Source organism: Petaurus breviceps, unplaced genomic scaffold, assembly GCF_028583685.1.
Source record: "Petaurus breviceps papuanus isolate PSGF00001 unplaced genomic scaffold, PetGlider_PUasm1.0 90919, whole genome shotgun sequence".
NCBI classification, from domain to species: Eukaryota; Metazoa; Chordata; class Mammalia; order Diprotodontia; family Petauridae; genus Petaurus; species Petaurus breviceps.
This window is the reverse complement of record NW_027187378.1, coordinates 6,924,769-6,949,039: the sequence shown is the minus strand read 5'-3', so window position 1 is coordinate 6,949,039 and position 24,271 is coordinate 6,924,769. Positions and strand designations below refer to the sequence as shown.

Below are 24,271 nucleotides of genomic sequence, written 5' to 3'. Positions count from 1 at the left end.
GCCCCCCCCCCCGTGAAACGCACGCCACGCTCCGAGCTGCATCCAATCAGAGCAGCAGCAGTGAGTGCGTCATCCTGTTCTTCCCCAGTGATGTGCTTGCTGGCGCCATTGAGAGCAGTGCCGCGGAGGAGAGCTGAGGCAGGACAACATAAGCCCTCCCCTGAAAATAAGCCCTCTGGTGTTTTTCTTTCCAAAAAAAATAATAAAACAGTGTCTTATTATTGGGGAAACACGGTATTATAGAGTACAGCTTTGAAGGGGCAGAATAGAATATGGAGGACAGAGGAACAGGCAGAGTAAGGAAGACATGGATAAAAATTTTGGATCTGACACATACAACTTGTATGAACAGGGGCAAATTATTTAGCCTTTCAGTGTTCTGGGCAACTCTCAAAGACTAAATCACTGAAAAATTACTGGCCTGCATCTGTGGCAGAACTTCTATACCAGAAGTTACTCATACTGATGAAATCACAGGTCCAGGCTCCACCTACTCAAAGTAATAATGATGTAACTTTTCTGAACATAAATGTTATCAATTAAATCTTGCAGAACACTCTTTTAAGACCAATGTACTTGTAAGAATGGCTTGGCATGAAGAAAAGATGCAAAAATGTACTATAAGAAAAAAGATTAAGTAAATTGTGGCTCATGCAATAATTTAGATAAAGCTTATTTAGATAAATAAGCTGCTTAAGAGTTGAGAAAGAAGCATGAGGGGTGGCTAGGTGGTGCAGTGAATAGAGCACCAGACCTGGAGCCAGGAGGACCTGAGTTCAAGTCTGGCCTGAGACACTTAACACTTACTAGCTGTGTGACCTTGAGCAAGTCACTTAACCCCACTTGTCCTGCCTTCCTCCCCTCCAAAAAGCCAAAAAAAAAAGAGGCATGAAAATGATGATTTAGAGGAAGGAGGGAGAGAGAGAGAGAGAGAGAGAGAGAGAGAGAGAGAGAGAGAGAGAGAGAGAGGGAGAGAGAGAGAAAGAGAGAGAGAGAGAGAGAGAGAGAGAGGTGGAAGCAGAGAGAGAGAGAGAGAGAGAGAGAGAGAGAGAGAGAGAGAGAGAGAGAGAGAGACAGAGACAGAGAGAGAGAGAGAGAGAGAGACAGAGACAGAGAGACAGAGAGAGAGAGAGTGAGTGTAAGTGTGCTGGAGTCAGCAACAAAGTAAAATTTTATTATGGCAGGTTAGGTCACACTTCAGCGTTAGGCTTGTTAAATAAGCTTCTGTAACTGATTAATAGCCCAAAGAATACAGTGGTTTTTAATCAAGAGAAAATTATTCTCATCCCAAATTCTGTGCTCCAAGAGTCATCTAGGTTAGAAAGGTAGAGTCAATGATCCAGTTTTACATCAGACAGCCCTGATCAAACTTTGAATTTACAAGGAAAAAAAAAAACACACAGAGTAATACTTAAACTGTCAGGGTTCTTATATAAGTGCTTCAATTAAAAATATGCAACCATGATACCATCAAGCTAAAAATTGGTTTTGCATGACTGAGGCTATGGCTCACTGCACTTACTGTATTTATACTCAATTATCAAGCTGTGAACTTTGACTTCCCTTTGAGGCCAAATGCCAAAAAGTTGCATTAAAATAGCTTGAAATTCAGCCAGTTTTCCAGATTCTCCTTAATGGAATGGGCTCTATATGTACTGTAGGATGAGATTAATGTGATGAAAGATTTTTTTTCCCTATTGACATTCAAAGAACGCACTCTCTTTCTCTATGACTAGGGCTTTTCTGGACTTACCTAAAGGGATAAAAAAAAACTGCCCACCTCCAATTATTACTGAATAACATCAAATGCTATATCTCTACTTTGGAAAAACTGGATTCACATGTGCCATCACAATCCTCTGTAACACACATAGTGGGAGGTTAATGTCTGGTGAGTTAAGCTGTTAGTGCAAATAAAGGAGAAATTTTAACGTGGATACACTTTAAATCTTTAACCAGTCACAGGTCATTTCAGGACGGACACATAGAATGGATGATATAATGGATACTTAATAGTTTCATGGTAAGAATATTTCTGTAGCTCTATTAAATTAATTGCTATGGATTTATTATTTGGTTCCTAAAGTAAAAAATTGACAAACTGTAACCCAATAGAAAAAAGTTGTATTCATTATATGTTTCCCCCCATAAATGTTTTAAGTGAAGCAGGAGCTGAAGAAAGAACAGCAGCTTAAGGAAGTAGACAGAACACTTACTCTGAGATCAGGGGCCCTGGGTTCAAATTCTGACTCTGATGATTACTATACTCCTGATTTGGGGAAATTTGTTTAACCTTACTGGACTTGTTTCCTTATTTTTTAAATGAAGAATTAGAAGTTGATTCTATGGACTTTCAAGTCACTAATCATTTTAAATCTATGGCTTTATGATCAAAACCAGGAAAAGTCAAGAACCCTGAACATTTCATGGGCTTTTTTGTGTTATGGAATTTAGTAGCTTACTAGTCTCTGAGCACTGTAGACCTTTCATATTTTCTGTTCTTTTCTTTTTTTTGCTTTTTGGAGGGCAATTGGGGTTAAGTGACTTGCCCAAGGTCTCACAGCTAGTTTTTGTGTTAAGTGTCTGAGGCCGGATTTGAACTCAGGTCCTCCTGACTCCAGGGCTGGTGTGCTACCTAGACATCCCCTTTCTGTTCTTTTCATGGATGAGCTACATTTAAAAACTGGCAGCAGACTACAAGCAGAGATGTCTTTCTCCATTATCCATAATTTGTATTTTGGGAATGGTCCTCTTGGCAGACTGCTAATAATATGCCAATAAGTATGGTATGCTTGGGGATTACTCAATGTCCAAAAAAATGTGGCAATGTGGGCTATTGATAACCTTTATAGGGAAGCTGCTGTTAAAAATGCTGCTAGAACCCCTTCCATCATTAAACATCCATGCCCCTTCACCTTATTACTTTGCCATAGTCCAAGATTTTTGCTTTTTATTTTCCCTTGATCAACACCAATTTGTGTTTCCTTTGATGTGGAAATGAACAGTTTCCATAAACTACTTCCCTTTCTACTTTCCATGACCTCAAAATATTAAGAAAAGAAATTATGGTTGCCTTGTCCTATTAAAAACAAAAGTATGATTCTTTATTAAAAATACATTTTGTACTGCTACTTTAGTTTTCTTTTCCAAAAAGACTTAAACTATAAATAGACAAGGTATCAATGAGATGTTGTCATTGTTGTTGCTGCTTGTTGTTTGTCATTCATTCTTGAAGAGGACCAATGTCAGAAAGTTGATGTCTTAACTTGCAAGTCAATTGGATTTAAGTGAGGCAGGTCTGTGCAAAGTCACCTGTCTTACTCCTCCAGAACCGTCTAAGTCCAGTGACAAGATATAGATCAGGTAAGCTGGAGACGGCCCCAAATGCAGTGGGAGACCTTGGCCTTTTTAAGCTAAGGTAGTTCCCAGGTCTCAGATTGTCTAAGCAACACCTAATAAGTGATTAAGGCTAGTAAAGAAATGAGGCAAAAAACAGCCTCTTTTACCTATTCTAAAAAAAAAATCAATCAGGGAGGGGAAGACCCTCAAGGTTTCTGGCAGAACAGAAACAATTGCTATTTATACTCACTGTGAGTCATAAAAACTAAACACTGACCAAGTGAGGGTTGAGTTGGGACCTAGCACTAGAGGATCAGTGAGAGCCAGAAAGATTTGGGTTTAAGGCACTGTTAGATAGTTCCATTTGAATGAGATAGCATGAGGAAGAGTGTTGGGAAAGAAAGGCAGAAAGAAAGGGGAAAAAAACAAGTTTACAATCCAGAAACTGATTACAATCAAAGGGATCTTCAAATTGTCATTATCCTCAGGCTTAAAAATCGCTTTGGAAATGGTTTAAAAGAATTAAGGAAATGGCAGCAGGTAGGTCATCTAATGTAACACCTACAATGGATTCCCATTACCTGCTCAATTAAATGCAAAATATTTATCTGAGCATTCAAACCCTTCACAATCTGGCTTTAATCCATCTCAAATCTTTATTTTATGCTGGTCTCTCAGGTATGCAAAGCTCCTGAACAGTGAGCTACCAGCCATTTATAGAACACATTTTTAAACCCTCATGCTTTTACTCATCCTAGTAACCTATACCTAGAATGCCCTCTTTTTCGTCACCATCTATTTGCACCTTTCTTGTCATTCAAGGCCCAGCTCAAATGTTTTCTGCTTTATAAACTCTTCCCAGATCTTCCCCTCCTCTGAGATGGGAGTGAAGGAGGAAGGAAGGGATAGAGGGAGTAATTGAAAGAGGGAGAAAAGGAAGGAAGGGGCAGGGAACAGGGGTTTTTCTGCTTTGAAGGGCACAGAGAGTCTAGGTTCAGAATAGACCCCTGTCAAATCAAGTTTAATTCGTTTAATTTAAAAAATTTATCAGGCACCTATTATATTTGACACTCTGCAATGTTATGGATAGATATACACACATGTCTGTATATGTATGTATATGCACCCATAACATATACACATAATATGTGTATATTTGTGGGTCTATGTGTATATGTACATGTGTGCATATATTATACATACACACTCTGGGTGCATGTATGTGTGTGTGCATAAATAAAAGACAATCTGTGAACAAAGAAAACACTAACACATCAGGGACTTAATTCTGGGAGAATTGAAATAAAATTTATATCCAGCATATTGATGTGGCTAGTGTCTGCCTCCTTCTCTATTTGAACTGATAAGGAAAAAAAAAACATAACCAAGAGATGAGTAGATTTATGATTTATTCTTTTGAGAGATGTTTTCCTTATTTAGCAACAAAAATAATAAAGCCAATGGAGATAAAATAGATGCCCACTGACAATAAGAAAGCAAAATTAATAATAACCTCCATATTTTTGGTTAAGATGCCCACATCTTTCTTGAGTAAAATCTCACTTGATCAAAAAGCTTTCATGTTATTTGTGTTTATTATCAGTGATGCATTTTATAATTTTTCTAACAATGCTTGAAAGTCACTGTATGGGGAGTTAAAAGGAAAGCTATTTTTCCCTAATCAAAATGAGTCAAATTCCTTCCACAGCCTATATCACTCTGTGGTAAACTAAGTCCTTAAGCATCTGTGTTAATATCTTCAATGAATTAGATTCATGCATTGGGTAGGAAGTTATATGATATGTCCTCTAAGGTTTCTACTAAATCTGACATTCTATGATTCTATGCCATATCATGTTTACCTAATGCAAATGCATGGAATTCTCTTGTGCAGCCTAGGGATGGGCAACATCCGTGTAGATGTTCACATATACAACCACAAGACAAAGTCCACTTATGTGACAGCTGAAGGGAAAGGTTAACTCTAAAGCCAATATTCTCATCCTTTTCTTAAAGTTAAATAAAGATTAGACCAAAAATCTCTCCTTCATATGTTAGTCAGTCAGTGACAGTTGTCAAAGACTCTGTTGACATTATATTATATGGCCCTATAGGACTCCTTTTTCCAAACATTTTCTTGGTTATGAAAGCCAAGTGCTACTTGACCATGGTGCCAGACTGGAAGAAACATTAAATAAATTATATATAATTCCTTTCCTCACAGGATTCCGTTTATATGTTCTGATAGTGTTAAGGTTTCAAGTAGCATATAAAACACCACAAAAATACATGGGGTTTTCTTCATCCCCTCATTCTTTACTCAATAATTTCTCTATATAAAGCATAGATGACATGTAAAGAAATAAAGCTACCTTGGAAGAGAGAGATTAAGTTTGAATTTTGACTTCTTAGGCTGGCCTCCTTTTCTGGTCAACGAGAATTGCAGATAATCTGAAAGAGTCATACCTTCTGTTACCTGAACTCTTAATTCTTCATGTCACAGAAAGAGTTTGAGATTATTTCACACCTAAAATATTTGCCCCTACCTTTGATACATTTGGTGACCAGTCAGAAGCAGCTAGATGGTGAAATGGATATAGCATGCTAGGCCTGAAGTCAGGAAGCCCTGAGTTCGAACCCAACTTTAGATACTTACTGGCTGTGTGACTCTGAGGACATCACTTAACTCCTGCTTGCTTTTCTCAATTCCCCTCCATTCCACTACCTTCTATTATTTTTTCCTATTTATTGTACAAATAACTTGTATGTATATATTTATTTGTGTCCTGTCTTCCCCATTAGATTATAAGTTCCCTGAAGACAAAGCTATCTTTCGCCTCTTTTTGTATCCCTAGAACTTAGCACAGGACTTGGTAAATAGTAAGAGCTTAATATTTACCGAGTAATTGATCACCTCATACTCCTGGCTGTTAACTATAAATAATTTTGCTATGCTAATTTGCATATTGACTTATAATTCCACTCAAGATTTGCCTCCATGAAACATTTTCTGAATATAATTTCTTAAATTAAGACTTGTTCATCTCATACTCCATTTGGTATCTGTTCCAACCTGTAAGCAACAGATGAAGCTTAAAACAGGCCTTGGTTTTACTCTAATTTCTGAAAACTTACAGAATAACTTTTTCCTATTGAATGAAACATTAATAAGTAACTATTTCTTTGTTTGAGATAAGACCTGTGATAATCTGATATAGTAGGATCTGCCAGTGCCTCCTCTAAAACATCTTAAATTGTTATCTAGCTGCATTGAGAAGATAAATGCCTTATCCAAGGTCAAAAAGGTTAGCATGTGTCAGATGTAAGACTTAAATCGTAAGATTCCTGAGTCCAAGGCCAACCTTCTATCCACCTTGCTATATTATGTCTCAAGTATTCTATAGTTTAAATACATGTGTTTAATATATATATCAAAATATTTTTTCTTTTTATTGTTTAGATTAGAAGAAGCTACCCCAAGCATTCAAATGGGAGTTTTAATAAATAATAATAATAATATAGTAACCTACTCAAAATGGCCTTTCCATATTCTCTGTCTCTCTCCTTCCCTTCCTCCCTCCATTTCTCCCTCTCTCCCTCATTTTTTTTCCTGATTATACCTTAAAAAGATAGTAGATCTGAGATCCTCTTAGATCCTATTTGATGACAGCCCTTGTTGGATTTTAAATACTCTGCTAAATAGGTTTGGAGTGCTGGTATAATTCAATAAGATTTAAATTAAGCCTGGAGGAGGAGATTTCCAAATGTCTCATGAAAGGAATAGGGTAAGGTTGTATATTTGTGCAGCTTTATGTAACTTATTTTCTCCAGCCTATACCCACATCTTTCCTCAAAACTTCTTTCCCTTTGGGATGAAAAAGAAAAAAACAAAAACAAAAAAACCCTATAATTGAGCAAAATAGCTCATAGATAAATACCTAAAGGAATAATTTCTGAGAATCTAAGAGCTAGATTAGTCAATAGAAATAGGGATCAGTTATTCAGAACAAGGAATCTAGATTCATCACACTTTAAGTGGGTTTCTATACATTATGAGGACTTAAAAGTTCATTTACCAGGCAAATTTTGGTCCTAAACTTTCTTGTCACACTACAAATAAAGTAAGCATTATATTTTTTGTTCAGTTATTTCAGTCATGTTTAACTCTTTGTGACTCCATTTGGAGTCTTCTTGGCAAAGATATTAGAATGTTTTGTCATTTCCTTCTCCAGTTCATTTTACAGATGAGGAAACTGAGGCAAACAGGATTAAATGACTTGCTCAGGTCCCACAGCTAATAAGTATCTAAAGGCAGATTTTCACTTAGAAAGATGAGTCTTGGGGTGGTTAGGTGGCACAGTGAATAGAGTACTGGACCTGGAGTCAGGAGGACCTGAGTTCAAATTCAACCTCAGACACTTAACACTTACTAGCCATGTGACCTTGGACAAGTCACTTAATCCCAATTGCCTTCCCCCCTACAAAAAAAAAAGCAAAAGAAAAATGAGTGTTCCTGATTCCAGGCCCAGCACTCAATCCGCTGTGCCACTTGCTATTATTATTATATATGTATGTTCCTCTTCATGTATGTATCTGTATGCACATATGTATATAGAAGACTGTTATATTGGAGAAAGAGAATGAGGCATCGAATAAGAGAGAACTGGTTTCATGTTCCATAATTACTTTTAATACTTGCTAGTTCAGCAAATAGGAGAGAGAGAGAGAGAGAGAGAGAGAGAGAGAGAGCGAGAGAGAGAGAGAGAGAGAGAATAAGAACTAGAATAAGAATAAGAGAGAGAATAAAGTCTTATCTTGTCATGTGATATGGTTATAACTGTATTTTTGAAGGCTGTGTCAGTGGACCAGACCTCACAGGCCCTAATAAACTAGAAGTCTTTTGATTGTATCACTGTCAGTGTATTGTGTTTGTCATCATAGAACAAGCCAAGTTAAACTCAGAGACAAGGTGCTCATCAATTGAAGGTTGGCTAAAAATAATAATGTGGTTTTGTTCTTGGTTTGTTTTTTTTTGTTTTTGTTTTTATTTTTTTAGGGAGGGGTTTGGAGAGGTCATTGAAACTCATGACTAGAAAGAAACTGTCTACTAAACAGAGGGTTTTGCAGTCTTCATTGATGGAAAGAGTACTTTGCATGAGCATGTATATGTGTGCATATATAAAGATCAATAAGACAGACAAACACATACCCATGAACAAGGAGTTTTTAAAGACAGGGATAGAAAATGTTCCCCTCTGTCAGATAAGGCCTTCTATTGCTGTCTTTGCACATTGATTAAAATATCTACCTAAGCTCATAACCTTGGGTGTTATCATTGACTCCTCATTTTCATACACTCCACATTCCCATCTCTGTTTCTATTATTACAGCATCTCATATATTCCCTTCCTCCATCTCATAGCTACAAGCCTTTATCATTTGTTTCCTAGTCTACTGCAATAAAGTTCTAACTGGTCTTACTTCCTCAGGCCTCTCTCCTCTCTAATCCATCTGCCACTCAGCTGCCAAGGTGATTTCATTCTGTTTGCTACGTAAAGCACTTCACAACCTGTCTCTTTTCTGCCTTCTCAATCTCCGAATACTTTATGACCCTCCACACACTCTACAATCCCCTAACACGGGCCTATATACTTGTGATTCCTTCAACACCACACATAATCTCCCTCAATCTGATGTTGGCTGTTTCCTGCAACAGGAGGGCCCTGGTCCTTTACCTTTGACTCTTAGCTTCCCTGGTTTCCTTTGGGACATAGCTCAAAACCCATTTTCTTTCCATTAGAGGTCTATACTCATTCCTCCACTCATGCTTCCTAGGTTGTATTACATCTACTCTCTCTCTATTTCCAATCTACTCAGTTGTTTACACGTTAGAATGTAAATTCCTTGAAATCTGGAGTTGTGTTTTTTACCTTTGTTTTTAATTCCCAGAATTTAATACAGGATCTGGCATACAATAAGTACTTAATAAATGCTTGTTGACTAACATTTTTATGTGTGTGTATATGCAAAAAAAATACACCTATCATTTTTGACATATAACATGGATATGAGGATTTTTATTTCTATAAAATATTACACTATCAAAAACATGCACAAGGTTCAAAATATTTCTATATAAAGGAAAGACAAGTCTATAAGGGTACATTTCCTTAAAAAAACATAGACAAACACACACATATGATTTTAGAAAGGAGAATGATGCCATATAAAGGTCATCATTCCATTCCATAGTTTTAGGAAGAGAGACATATTTAAAAGATTGTTTTTCTTCTTCAGCATGCATGGAAAAATGAGAGAGTCAAAGTGCTAGGAATTCCAGCAGATAATCTTTGTTGTTATGTATGACTAATAAGGTTACAAAAGGAATCAATTTATGCCTTATAATCTAAATGAAACAAACTTTAAATAAATGATAAAGTAGGGGAGGAACCTGGCTACATTTTTTTCTTTTCCATTTGATCAAGATGATGTGTTTCTTAAAATGATGTGCTTTGGGGAGACAATGTCTATGGTAAAAATAAAAATTAAAAAGATAAAGAAAATTTCCAATTTTTCTCTCAATAAGTTGCAGTTGAATGGAAAATGGTGGGAGTTTAATGCTTTTTTGGTCAATTTTAGCAGTGACATTTATATTTTTCTACATGTTTAATAACTAATTATTCTTTATTTTAATGTATTGGTCAATAAGTTTATTTCCTTAAAAAAAACTTGAGAATTTGCAAATTCATCAGTGAAATTCCACTATCAACTATTTTTATAGTTTCAAGAAAATAATATTGGTAAAAAGATAACCACACGATATTAAGAAGGCTTCCAGCTCTTTTTGTTGAACCCCTGATAGAAAATTTATGAGAGGACATAGACACATGATGAAAAGGCATTGACAATCTGCAATTTGAACTATTGGAGGTAGTTGCCCTATCAATGATCATAGATAAACTAACACGTAAGTGGAGGATAAATTTGAGCTGGGAGAGATTATAGGTAGAGAATGCAATTAAGAGACTATGGCAGTAGTCCAGACCAAAGGTGACAAAGGTCTGATCTAGGGTGATGAAACATTCAAAGTTTTTGTTAAGGAGTTATCTCCATCAATAACAGGTAGACATTTTCCTAATTGATGTCACAGACAAGGTTGCACAGTGAAATTCAGCATAATGTAATGAGATATTTAGAATCACTGCTTAACTGGGATTAAGCCTCACAGGTCCTTAAGGAGAAAGGGAAAAATATACACATAAAAAAAATCAAGAGATAACAAATGTAGCTCCTACCTAGAAACTCTTTATGCCCTTAGGTTACACAATAGCTAACAGTATTATCTATGTAACAATAGCCTTTGGCTCAATCTTTAATGTGATAGAATATGTTTTTCATTATTCTCATTTACAGAATATCTTATTCTTTACTGAATTTGAAATTTTTCTATTCTTCAATATAATACAGTGTTGAATAAAAGAGCACCTTAGAGTTATGTACATGTGAAGCATTTGATAAATATTTGTTGAATGGCTGAATGAGAAAATGCAACTGATGCTTGTTTTTATAGCTGTCATTTTATTTTCTTGAATTGTGTTTTAAAACAAGGTGGTCACTTTTATAGAGCTCTTCAAGTTGCTGACCTAATTTCTATACTTGTCTGGCTATACATTGGTCAAGGGATAATGAGTTGTGCCCTACAAAGCTGGATTCTTTAAAACTAACATCAAGTGACCAGAATATGTTAAATTTAATAGCAGTAAGGGCATATAGGAGAAACTAGAAGATAGATTCCATACAATATGAGTACTATATATATAGTGTATATATTTATATCATTAATATTAGTAGTTATCATTTATATTGGACTTAAAGGTTTGCAAAGGGCTTTACAAACAATATCTTACTTGATTCTCACACCAAACCTGGGAGGTGTTTTTTTTTTTTATTTATTACCATTTTATAGATGAAGAAACTGAGGCAGGTAGAGGTTTAGTAATTTTCCCAGGATCATATAGACAGTAATTACTTGAGACCAGACTTTGAGGAGAGAGAGAGAGAGAGAGAGAGAGAGAGGATTTATCTGCTCCTATACATTCTTTCCAATTACATTTAGTATTCTATCTGAAGAAAAGGTTATTAGTCAGAGCAAGCTCTCAGATAAGCACAGAAACTGACTCAGGTTATCCTTGTAGGCAGCTTCCCAACATAAATTTTAAGCTAAGCCAAGTTTATACCTCAGCTAAACAATCATGTGGACACACAGGAAATGAGGGCTTTCCCAAAGTCTCTTTCTTCCAAGAATATAAATAAATACAACTTACTTTATGAACTTAATTCAGAAAATACAAAGGACCATGTTGTGTTTGCTACATGAGATTAAAGAAAAGTCTAGGCACAATAGTATCCAAGGAACAAGAGATATACTTTCTTCGCCTTTCTTGATCTGCTATTCCTAACATGTACATGGATGGTGCCTGTAATGGCCGTTGAGCTCCAGAACAATGTGTTGGTGTTGAAAAGTCACTAGATACAAAGGACTCTTGATGAAACTCTTTGTATATAGTATTAATTTTGTGGGGTGTGATTATTGTCACCTGGGTACCATTTGAAGGCTTTTCCTTGCCTGCTCCTGTACTTTTATAACCATACAGAAAGCATGCCCTCTGTTCCCCTCTATTAAATTGTCAGCTGTTTCAGCCACAAGGCATCGTTTACCTATGCCAATCCCACTAATCTTGTTAATAGGCCTCTGTATGTTGGGCTCTATTTGCTGATATTTATGATGCTTTGGGGCCAGATTCCCTACAAAATTCTAGATGATCACATTTTACATATATGTGCACAAGAGAAATGATATCTGATTTGGTTGTCTAAAAAGTAAAGGTAAAATCAAGTAAGAAATTACGATTCTAGCAAAATTAATTATTTATATAATTAATGTGATTCAGTAAATATATGTGTATATACACATATATACATACACACATTTATTATGACATACCTTTGAATCTCAGATAGAGTGGTAGTGGTAGTGTGGAGATAGAGAATGCAAGGGGCACAAATACTGGAGAGAAGCTGCTATTTGCTTATGTCAGTCAGTAGCACTTTGCTCTTGGGCATTGAAGCTTTCTATCTCATCTCTCTAGTAGAGAGCTGCCAGGAGATTGAAGGGGTGCTCTGTCTCGACTATTGTTGACCAGATAGCATGGAGGGAGGTCACAATTATTTTTATTGTGCTTTTTAAAATAATAATAATAACAGGTAACATTTATGTAGAGCTGACTATGCCAGGCACTGTGCTAAATGTTATACAATTATCTTACTTGACTACCACAAGAACTCTGGGAGGTAAGCGTTATTATTGTCCCCATTCTCCAGATGAGGAAAATGAGATAAACAGACCAAAGTGACTTGCCAAGGGTCACAAATGTAGCAAGTGTCTGAGGTCAGTTTTTAACCCAGGTCTTCCTGATGGTAAGCCTGGCACTCTAGCCACTGGGCCATCAGTGTCTAATTATTATATAGCAAAAAATGTGAGGGTGGCTAGGTGGCACAGTGAATAGAGCATTGGCCTTGGAGTCAGGAGGACCTGAGTTCAAATCTGGCCTCAGACACTTAACATAAAACTAGCCTGTGACCTTGGGCAAGTCACAACCCCAATTTCTCTGCCTTCCTCCCTCCAAAAATAAAAGAGCAAAAAAAGTGCATATTACTAAATGAGTTCTAGATTAATTTTAATTTGTTGCATGTTTAGTTTGAATAAAATATTGAATGATGTTCAAGAATGTTTAGTCTTCATAGTTTGCTCATACAGAATAGTCTTCAGTTCTCTTCCAAACTATCTTGCATTACTACATTTTAATAACTAATTATATTTATCCTGCATGTACTTATATATATATATATTGTTTTCTCTTTCAGAATATAAGCTTATTACAAACAGTAACTGTTTTATTCATTGCCCTTATATCCCTATCACCTACTATAGTTTCTTGACACATATTAAATTCATAATAAATACTTTGATTTGACTCATGACTTTAAAATATTAGAGGAAAGTGGCGCCTAGGTGGCACAGTGAATAGAACACCAGCCCTGGAGTCAGGAGGACCTGAGTTCAAATCCAGCCTCAGACACTTGACATACTTACTAGCCATGTGACTTTGGGCAAGTCACTTAACCCCAATTGCCCTCCAAAAAGCAAATACATTACACACACACACACACACACACATATATGAGGGAAAAAAATGTGTTATACCTATTACCCAAGCCTGATTCTTTAGTTTTTAATGTAAACTATGAGAATAAGATTGATATCTGGTGATGTTTAGAAAGCAAATGAAATCCTATGTTAGGAATTTGAAATGATTCTTTTTTTACTAAATAAATAGTAGATGATAAGAGTACAAGAAGAAAAACTCTTATAAGCTGGGATGTGGTTTTATCTACACACGTGAATTGATTGCACTTAAATAATTTTTTAAAATGGATCTGGTGCAAAACTACATTTTTGAAAATTACAAGTAACGGAGAATGTTACCGCATCCAGGAGAGCATGACTGTCCTCAGTTAAGGGTCGAATGTTGTTCCCTCCCTCCCTGGTACTCCCAATGGGATGAAAACTTGGAAATGTCCCACTCTTCTCAAAGATCTTTTCCCAAGTTCTTCTGGATTACCCGAATCTCACTTCACCTCTGAAAACCCCCCATTATGCCATACAGCCCTTTGGAGTTCATCTCAGTGTAGTGGTGTGCAGGCTAAATTTCCTTTTCTTCAATCATCTAAAATATTTGTGGAGGTCTTCTCTAAGGCAGGCTACATTCTGGGTGTGGTGAGATTTATAAAGGATTCCAATGTCTTCTTCTTGATTCAGACAATGCTAACCAGTGCCTCAAGTTCAAAGAACTTGGCACGCTGCTCTGGGAGATATAACTATAGATTCCCCAGGGTGGGAGGCCACATGTGACCCTCTAGGTCTTCAAATGTCGCCTTCTGACTGAATCTAAACTTCACAGAACAAAATCTCTTAATAAAAGGATTTGTTCTATAAAACTTGGAATCAGTCAAAAGGCTGCACCCAAGGACCTAGAAGGTCACATGTGGCCTCGAGGTGGCAGGTTCCCCACCTCTGGGTTAGATACTACATTTTGGCTAACATCATGACTTATGTAATGGATGGAGTCAGGGGAGATAAGAAACAATTATAAAGATCCTTTAAAAACCCATGTTCCTTATGAATCACACTAGATAGATGCATGTCTGAGGAAGTCTAGGATGGGGAGGAGATATGCTACAGAATAGTATAAACAAAAGAAGTTAGGATGGCTAGGTGGCTCAGTGAATAGAGCACTGGCCCTGGAGTCAAGAGGACCTGAGTTCAAATTTGGCCTTAGACACTTAACACTAGCCATGTGACATTGGGCAAGTCACTTAACCCCAAATGCCCTGCCTTCCCCCCTCAAAAGAAAAAGGTGGAGGTGGTACCTGAGTTGGGATTTAGGAAAATATGAGCAGGAATTCAACAAATGAATGCAGAGAGAGCAATGGCATTCTAGGCATAATAAGTAATGATTGTAATGGATGTAATGAATGTAATGGATCTGGAAAGCCCGGTATGTACTCTGGTGGTAGATGACAGTCTAGTGGAACAGGAGCACAGACTTCAGGGAAGAAAGGGATAAGAGAAAAACCTACCAACATGGGTAATTCTGTTTCTGGTCATAGAGGTCTTGAACAAGTCATTCAAATAGCATTTATTAAGTGCCCACCATGCAACACAAACCATGCTGAAGACAGGAGACACAAAGAAAAAAACAAACAAAAAACAACCCAATAATCCTTGCTCTCCAGAAGATTACAGTGCAATGGTCAGGGGAAGCAAAATGCCAACAATTATATACAAAGAAGATATATTCAGGATAAATTGGGGATGGTCTCAAAGGGAAGGTACTAAGATTAAGGAAGACTTGCAAAAGGTGAGACACTAACTACAACTGAAGAAAGCCTGGGAAGCCAGGAGGGGAAACTGAGGGTGATGACCAGAGAAAATATTTAGAATCAGCAGATGATCTGCTGTGTGTGAGGAACAGCAAGGAAGGCAGTCATTGGACCTCAGAGATGTGGAGGGGATTGAAGCATAAGAAAACTAGAAAAATTGAAAGGGAGCAGATTATAAAGGGGGTTAAAAGTAAAACAGAGGATTTTATATTTGATCCTGGTGGTAACAGTGAGTCATGAGAGTTTATTGAATGAAGGGGTGGACATAGTCCTGCATTTTAGGAACAACAATTTGACAGTTCAGTAGAGGACTCTACTGAGTTGGAGTGGGTAAAGACTTGAAGCAGGGAGACAAACCAGTAGGCTAGTTTGACAATCCAGGAATGAGGGGGCTGCACCATACTGGTGAAGGTGTAAGAGAAGAGAAGGAGAAATATTTGACAGTTGTTAGGAAAATTGAATTGACAGTAATTAACAACTGATTTAATATGAGGGGTAAAAGAGTGAGGAGTTAAGGAACCTATGAACCTGGGGAAATGGGGAATAGTTTACCTGTCAGATTTGTGGAGAGGGGAAGACTTTATGATCAAACAAGAATTAGAGGGCATTATAAAATGCAATATGGATAATTTTGATTACATTAAATTGAAAAGCTTCTTGAGGCGGCCAGGTAGCACAGCGAGTAAGAGCACCGGCTCCAGTGTTGGGATGACCTGGGGATCGAATCCCGGGCTCAGACACTTAGCACCCACCCAGAAACCTTGAGCAAGTTACTTAACCCCAATTGCTTAGGGGCGGCCAGGTGGCTCAGCAAGTAAGAGCACTGGCTCCAGTGTCGGGATGACCTGGAGATCAAATCTGGGCTCAGATACTTGTTACCACACCCAAAAATAACTGGCCATGTAACCTTGAGCAAGTTACTTAACCCCAATTGCTTTTAAAAAAAAAAAAATGAAAAGCTTCTGTACAAACAAAGCCAATGTAACCAGGATTAAGAGGGAAGTGGAAAATTGGGAAAGAATTTTTACAACTTATATCACTGATAAAGGACTCATTTCTAAAATATACAGAGAATTGAGCCAAATCTCTAAGAATACAAGTTATTCCCCAATTGATAAATGGTCAAAGGATATGAACAGGCAGTTTACAAAGGAAGTAATTAAAGATATTCATAAACATATGAAAAAATGCTCTAAATCACTATTGATTAGAGAAATGCAAATCAAAACAACTCTGAGGTACCACATCTCACCAGTCAGACTGGCTAAGATGACAAAACAGGAAAATGACAAATTCTGTTAAGGATGTGGACAAATTTTAACACTAATGCATTGCTGGTGGAGTTGTGAACTGATACAACCATTCTGGCAAGCAATCTGGAATTATGCCCAATACTTCTAGGGTTGTGTCCCAAAGAGATCATAGAAGTGGGGAAAAGACCCATATATACAAAAATATTTATAGCAGCTCTTTTTGCGTGGCAAAAAATTGGAAATTAAGGGGGTTCCCATTAATTGGGGAATGGTTGAACAAGTTGTGGTATATGCATGTTATGGAATACTCGTGCAATAAGGAATGAGGAGCAGATGGACTTCATATTTACTTGGAGAGGCTTATATGAACTGATGCTGAGTGAGAAGAGTAGAGTCAGGAGGAATTTGTATACAATTACAGACACAATGTATGTGTGATGACCAACTTTGATAAACTGGCCTCTTCTCAGCAATCCAGAGTCATAATTCAACCCCAAAAGACTCATGATGGAGAGAGATGTTTACATCCAGAGAAAGAACTGAGATTGAACCCAGACTGAAGCAAACTACCTACCCTTGTTCGTTTTCTTGTTTGGTTTTGTTTCCTCTTCATTCCATCTGTTACAATCCTTCTTTATAACTTGATTAATGCCTAATGTGAAAGTATTTGCAGATACTATACTTGATTATATGCCGCTATGGGGGCGGGGAGGGGGAGGGAGAGAAAATTTGAAACTCATGGAATTGTGGTAATGAATCTTATAAACTAAAAGTAAACAAATTAATTAAGACCCCCCCCCCAAAAAAAAAAAAGAAAGAAAGAAAGAAATGGACATACAAGTTCAGGGAGAGTAACCATAAGGTAGGAAGTAGGATTTTTCAGTCATTGGTTGGACGACAAATGCCTTGTCCTGGTTTTTGCATTTTGGCAAAGTGAGATTCACATGAGCCATACTTACACATCTTTGCCTTGAAAGCATTTCTGTGAGACAGGAAGAAAACTCAGAAAACTTATCGGTCTTAAATACTGGTATATGCCACTCCTCTATCTACCCTATCTACTGCCTGAAGCATCAGGAGGAGAAAAAGAAAACTGAAGGCAAGAGAAGAGAAAGAGAGTCCTAACCAAAGGGCATGTTGAGCTAGGATCAGAATGCACAAACTTTTCAAAAAGAAAAATTAAGCCAGAGACAAAGTGGTCTTTGGGCTTTTGGCACTATAGCTATATTCCCTGAGTGATAAGATTTTGATGCTGAGCCTGCACCCCCTCAGGCAGAAGGAGTAGGTTCAGATAAATATGTATAACAAAGGATGGCTGGAGGTATGGACAGAACAAAGTAGGTCTCACTTAGAGGAGATGGAATTTATCAAAGGAAGAATTGGGGTAGAATTCAGATCTCTGTGGAAGGCTGTGACTTGATCTTGAGAAGTGGATCTGAGTCCCCCAGTTACAGTTCTTTAATCTCTAAATTTGGGAGATGCTGGTCAATAAAAGAGTTTTAGACAGCTTGTGCTTGGGAGAAAGAAGGACCCATCATGGGTGCTTAATGTATTTGGTTAAATTACTTTTCTTATCATTATGAGGGAAGTATTGCACATTTTTTTGTCTTTCTTATGTGATTGAATTTCTTTGAAAAGTAGCAAGGAAGGAAAGAGTTGGTTGAGTTATCTAGGGGAAAAAAATTCTGGGGGTTGGAGTTGAGTGAGTGGCTGATTGGATTTATCTGCCTTAACTCCTTTGACTAAAAGGTGAGTTCTTCTAACCACAAAAGGAGGAACAAGAGTGAAAATGGTGATTAGCCCTCTGAGTGGCTTATAAAGCTTGGTTGTTACAAACCCCAGAGGACTCTCTTCTACTGTGTGGAGATAGGGTGAGAACATGATTGACAGCCAAATGAAGTCAGGTATAAGGAGGGGATCATCCCAAGAAATTCTGGCCATTTCTATTTTTGCTGTATACTTAATAAATATGACAAGAATTAAACTATTAATTTAATCTACTCTGGAAGGTACATTGTTCCTTTTTGAGAGAGGATTAGGAAGGGGAGGGAGCATTCAGGATTCCTAATTGAATAGCTAACTTCATCTGGAAATTTCCTCTTTAGGTAAGCCTTTAGGAAATCAATACTTAGCAGAAAATGTGCAGTGTTATTTTTTTTTTCATTTGGTAGACTTTACTGTGGTTTTAAAACAAAGAAAGTAAAAATGAGCCATATTGATTTCTAGTTCTGCTTTTCCTACTCTGTGTTCCTTGTAAGCTGGGGAGATTTTATTTCTTTCCCTTGAAGGGAATGTGCAAAGTCCTCTGAAGCAGAGGCCAAAACTGAAATAAAAGCCAGTGTCACTTTGTCAGATGGCTGTGAGGAAAAATATGGTCAGCTAGTTCTTCTACGGTATGCACACTTCAGTCATCCTTATGGGCATCACTTGGGAAGCAGCACCTTCTCCTTAACTATCAGTGATGCCCTAAAAACAGAATAATGGCCTGTTCATATAGCCAGGAGAATTTCATCTACCATGGAACCCAGGATGAAGGGAGATATCATATCCTTTTGATTTGTAATTTTAAAAAACCTTATTAAAAATATTGATCATGGGTCTGTTTAAATTGCATACATGAAGTGGAGTTGAATCATTACAGAATTTAGAGGGCACTGATAGCACTTCTTCTCTGGGCTGAGATAGATAAGCTTAGACCTAGTTAGCAAGAATGTGTATTAAAAATAGGAAATTATACTTTGGTTTAGTTTTTCCCACTGTGGTGGCTATGCCCCCAAAGAATTTCTACATAATCTGATCCTGACCTATAGTCCCTTAATTCCATCTTTCCAAGCATCATCCTCCCCAACACTAGTTTGAGAATACTAGGATCTCTGCCTATGTGGGGTAGAAGTAAGTGTCCCTGTCTCAAGGCTTTAAGTCCTCCATCAAGGACAATACAATGTCCTGGAGTATCTTATTCTATCTTATCTTTTGAGTCTCTTCTCCACCATTCCTCCCCCTCCCCCCATACACTTGACCAGGTATTTTGTGGTAATCTTTCTCCACCACCACTACCTTCCCTGATTTTTAGATCTGTATATTATAGTTTTCAATAGTTGTCAAAACAGTATTAAATCCATACTTTCATCAGTCTGGAAAATGCAGGCTATTTGTTTCATAAGGCCCTTTCTTCCTTCAATAGCAAGATTTTTCCCTTGAATTTCCCAAATGATTTCTTCAACCTGGGTTTTATCTTGCCATGCTAGTAAGTCTCTATGAAGTTATCCACTAAATAGGTACCATCTAGCATCACCTATGGATGAATTATCAGTGTTGTATCATTTCATTTCCCATGGCAAAGAATCTGCTCGACCTATCCATGCGCCCTGATGGTACCTTGCAGAAATAAAGGTTATGCTAGGAAAATCAGATAAATATGTCAACTCAGGCATAATTTAAAGACTTTAGCAGGAAGAATTAATAACAGCAGGTGTCGCTCCTGTTCCTTGTCCTTCAATCAGAGGTTTCCAAGGCAGGTCAGGGGATGCAGGGGCCTGTTGATTATCAGTTCCTTACGTGCAGTTTTGTTGCCAAATATTTGACAGGTTCTATTAGTCAAGACACATTCATTCACCCGCTGTGAGCATACTTTTCCTGTGAACACTTTTAAGGCACTATTTGACTGATGCACCAATCTTCATTCTTAAGAATAGTATACTAATTCCTTCAGATAAGTCCTTGGGCCCTAAGCATGCAAGACCTCTTTTTGCTGGCCTACAGACTATCATGTAGCTTTCATGTGGAGTGGCAGAGGTTTCATTCAGTGAGTTGAAGACCTTCAGGACTGTTTCTGTGCATTCCAAGGCTGTCTCTCCACAGGTAAGTACACACTGACTGCGGGGTAATTTGGGATTTGTCTGCATGTTTGTGGTATAACTCCTGGCAGTACTGCCTGCCTTTCTTAGTCACATCCTAAATTCAGGCTCAGGTCTCAGGAATGGGCAGAGCAGCCTGCAGGGAGGATTTGTCATATTGTGGGTGGGAACTTCCTGCCTGTTACCTATGACCTGGGATTATTCTGTGGGCCAAAGAAATGCTGATTGTAGAGGGTTTTGAATTCCCCTGATGTCAGTACAAGTGACTGTCATAGTCAGTCAGAGGTACAAGGATTAGTCATATTGCTTTAAATGTATTGGGGAGAATTTTAAAGGACCTCATCATATTTTTTGTGGGGAAAAGTTGTTGTTGTCTTTTTCAGTCAAATGGACCTTAGGCAATGTGCCCTAAAATGGAAAAATGGGAAGAGTAGCATTTATTCATCTATTACATTTCAGATGCTTTGCTCTATTGGCTACAATTAATTTATTTATTCAGGAAAACAATTTCACATTCATGTTTGTAGCATCATTGTGAACCTAAATACTGTTGAGTTAGAATGAGCTAATGACCAAGTTATTGGCACTTGTATATTTATCATACCAATCCTAGAATTTTCACCTAGATAATCTGAGATTACAGTCTAAAAAGAAGCTCAGAAATCATCTCAACCAACAATCTCATTTACAGATAAAGAAACAGAGCTTCAAAGACAGTAACTGAATTATCTAAGTTCATACAACTTGTGAATAAGAAAAGTGAAGATGACAGAACAAAAGAGCAGAGTTGAAAGGAACCACAGCGGCCATGTAGGCCAACTCAATCTCCAAAGGAATTCTTATTAAAACATACTAAATAAGTTGTCATTTAACCTCTACCTGAAAACATCCAGCATGGTGAAACTCACTGCCTCCTGAAGTAGTCCATTCTACTTCTGAATAGCTTCTAAGTACTAGTAACACTTTTTCCCCATTGTGTCTTCAGTTTGAATCTTTGAAACTTCCACAAGAGGATAGAGTCAAGATGGCAAAGTGAAAGGTCAAAATTGCCAAACTTTCCCCAAAACATCTTCCACCAAACAACCACAGGAAAATGTCAAATTGAATTCTGAGTGGAACAACCTATAAAAGGTCAGAGCGTGTCATTATTCAAGCCCTGACAGGCTTAGACAGGCAGAAAGAGAGCTCTATAGACACTGGGCTTGGGGCTGTCCTCTACTGTAGTAGAGATTGTTAAGGAAGCAATGCTGGCTGTGGGCCTTAGAGGTGGCAACTAGAATAGCAACAGCAGCAGTACCAGGAATTCCCAACACATGGGGAAAGTAAGGCAACTGAACTTCTATCAGAAAGAGATTCCAGGGGATACCTGTGCTAGCACTGGGCACAGAATTTGGCATTATTCATCAACTCCACAGCCTGCTATCCAGGTCTAGGTCACAATTTCAGAGTGGAGAAATGTAATCACAGTCACAAGAAAGCAGTGGTGATACTTAGGACAAGAGAGCAGAGGAGGAGGATAGTGACCAGAACTCTTCTCAGATCACATGACTTTGAAAGCACTGAATACCTACTGGTGCCTAAATCAAATTATAGAAGCTCAGTCTGGCCATTCCCCACCTAGAGGTCATCCCCCACCCAAGACATAGTTCTAACTTAAGTCCAAATTCAGTGAGCAAACAACAATAAAAAATAGCCTGACCATTAAAAAGTCTCTATGGTGACAGAGAATTTCAAAACAAACTCAGGAGAAGATAAATTAAAAATATCTACAAAGAAAAGCCTCAAAGAAAAATGCATATTGGACCCAAGCCCAACAAGATTTCCTAGAAGAGCCAAAGAAAGAGATTGGAAAGAGCAAAAGAAAAAAAAAAGATTTTAAAAATCACATAATAACAACAAAGGAAACACTGGGAAAAGAAATTGGAACAATTCAAAAGAATTGTGGAAAAAAAACCAAACAGCTTGGTAAAATAGGCATAATCTCACTGAAGAAAATAAACCTTAAAAACAACTCCATGAAACAACAAGAATGATAATACAATGTTAAAAGCCTAAAAAAAGAAAAGAAATATGTGAAACCTATTGATCCTAGTTTTGTTCCTTGGGACAAAACAGAATAAGCCTGATTCTTCTTCCACATAATCACAGTGAAAATACTGCAATATTCTCTTCCACAGATTCCATACTTCCCACCCCATATCCACATAGTCTTTTCCAACTCCACATCATTAATTCTTTCAATGAATCTGTACATAACATGATTGCAAAACATATGCTTGTCAGAAAGACTATTTTATGTAGAACTCACACAGGACAAGCATTCACATGGTGGTCAAAAGAAGTAATATAATTGTGGACACTCTCAAGGCCTCTCTCAAGAACTCTGGAATTGATTGTGTGACATGGGAGACACTGGCACAAGACCACTCATCATGGCATGCCCACATCAGAGAAGGTACTGTGCTCTATGAGAAAAGCAGAATTGAAATAGCTCAAAGGAAACACTCGATGTGCAAATTTAGAGAATCCACCCAAATGTGCACATGGACTTTTTGTACCTGACGTATGGTAGAGCATTCTGAGCTTGTATTGGTTTGATCAACCACAGCTGGATACATTGAAATTTGACTTTAGCATAGTGATGTCATTTTGGTGGTCCTCTACGAGAATGGAAGACAACAACCAACCAACATGGCATGAATTCAAATTCCTTCACCATCATGGCGGACTTTCTTTGACACTTTCCATAGTATCAGTGTCATTCCTAAACTGTGGGATTCAGAAATAACATAGCACTTTACATGTGACCTGACAAGGGTCAAGTGCATGTGGATCTTTCTTAATGCAGCTCAAGGTCAGAATAGCTTTCTTGGCTATAAGAGCTTCATATTGATCTTGCAGCCCACTAAAATTCCAAGATCTTTGTCAGAAAAACTGCCATTTAACCATGTGTCCCCCATTCTATCCATGTGAAGGTGATTTTCTTGAACCCAAGTCTCAGACTTTATATTTATTCCTATTGAATTTCATTTCTTTAGATCTAACTTGATACTGGAGCGTGTCATGGTTATGTTGGATCTCTGCTGTTATTCAATTGTGTGTTATTTATCCTTCTCAGACTCATCTCATCTGTACATTTGATAAGCCTTTGCTGAAGTTACTGATTAAAATGTTAAATAGTAACAGTACCAAACATAAATCCTGGGTGTATACCACTGAAGAACTCTTGCTAAGTTGACAGTGAACCATTAAATCTACTCATTCATTCAATTCTTAATTTATCTAATTATAACATCATCTGGTTCATATCTCTTCATCTTTTCGACAAAGATTCAAACTTAGGTCATTTTACTCCAAGCTCATTGCTATTTCAGGTATTTGCCTAAGGTTGGTCTCACATGCTTGAAATTTCTTTTTAATTAAAAGACATTATAGAATTATAATTACAGACATAATTTTATAATATAGAAATATATTTAAAGACATTGAAGAATTATAAAGCTAATTGGTAAGGATGAAAGGGGGAAAGAGGTGCAATGCAGAATGGTTCTCTAAATAAAAGAGTAATAATATTAAGATATTAGCTCTTTTTTTTAATAAACTAGAAGCAAAATCATACATTGTCATGTCACTTGGACAAACATTCTTTCAAAATAAGTTACCTTTTAACTTAGGAAGGTTTGGGAACTAATCTTTAATGATATATAGTCAATCATTCTTTTATAACATTATACCTATAGAAATAATGGCCTCTTCATAATGTTGCTTCATTAATGTACTGATTTCATGGAACCTGTCAGGAAGATTTAGGCTCATATC

The 24,271-nt window shown here is 37.3% G+C and overlaps 1 protein-coding gene and 1 long non-coding RNA gene across 3 annotated transcripts in view; one reads left to right on the top strand and one right to left on the bottom strand.

Moving 5' to 3' along the window:
* The window catches only part of MACROD2 (mono-ADP ribosylhydrolase 2), a 2,250,628-nt gene that overhangs the window by 1,074,217 nt on the left and 1,152,140 nt on the right, over positions 1-24,271 (bottom strand). The window lies entirely within an intron of this gene.
* Positions 19,808-24,271, top strand: part of LOC138151757 (uncharacterized) — a 33,837-nt gene continuing 29,373 nt past the window's right edge. Inside the window, exon 1 of the long non-coding RNA XR_011165907.1 lies at positions 19,808-20,456. This is a non-coding gene — a long non-coding RNA (uncharacterized lncRNA). The remainder of the gene's footprint in view (positions 20,457-24,271) is intronic.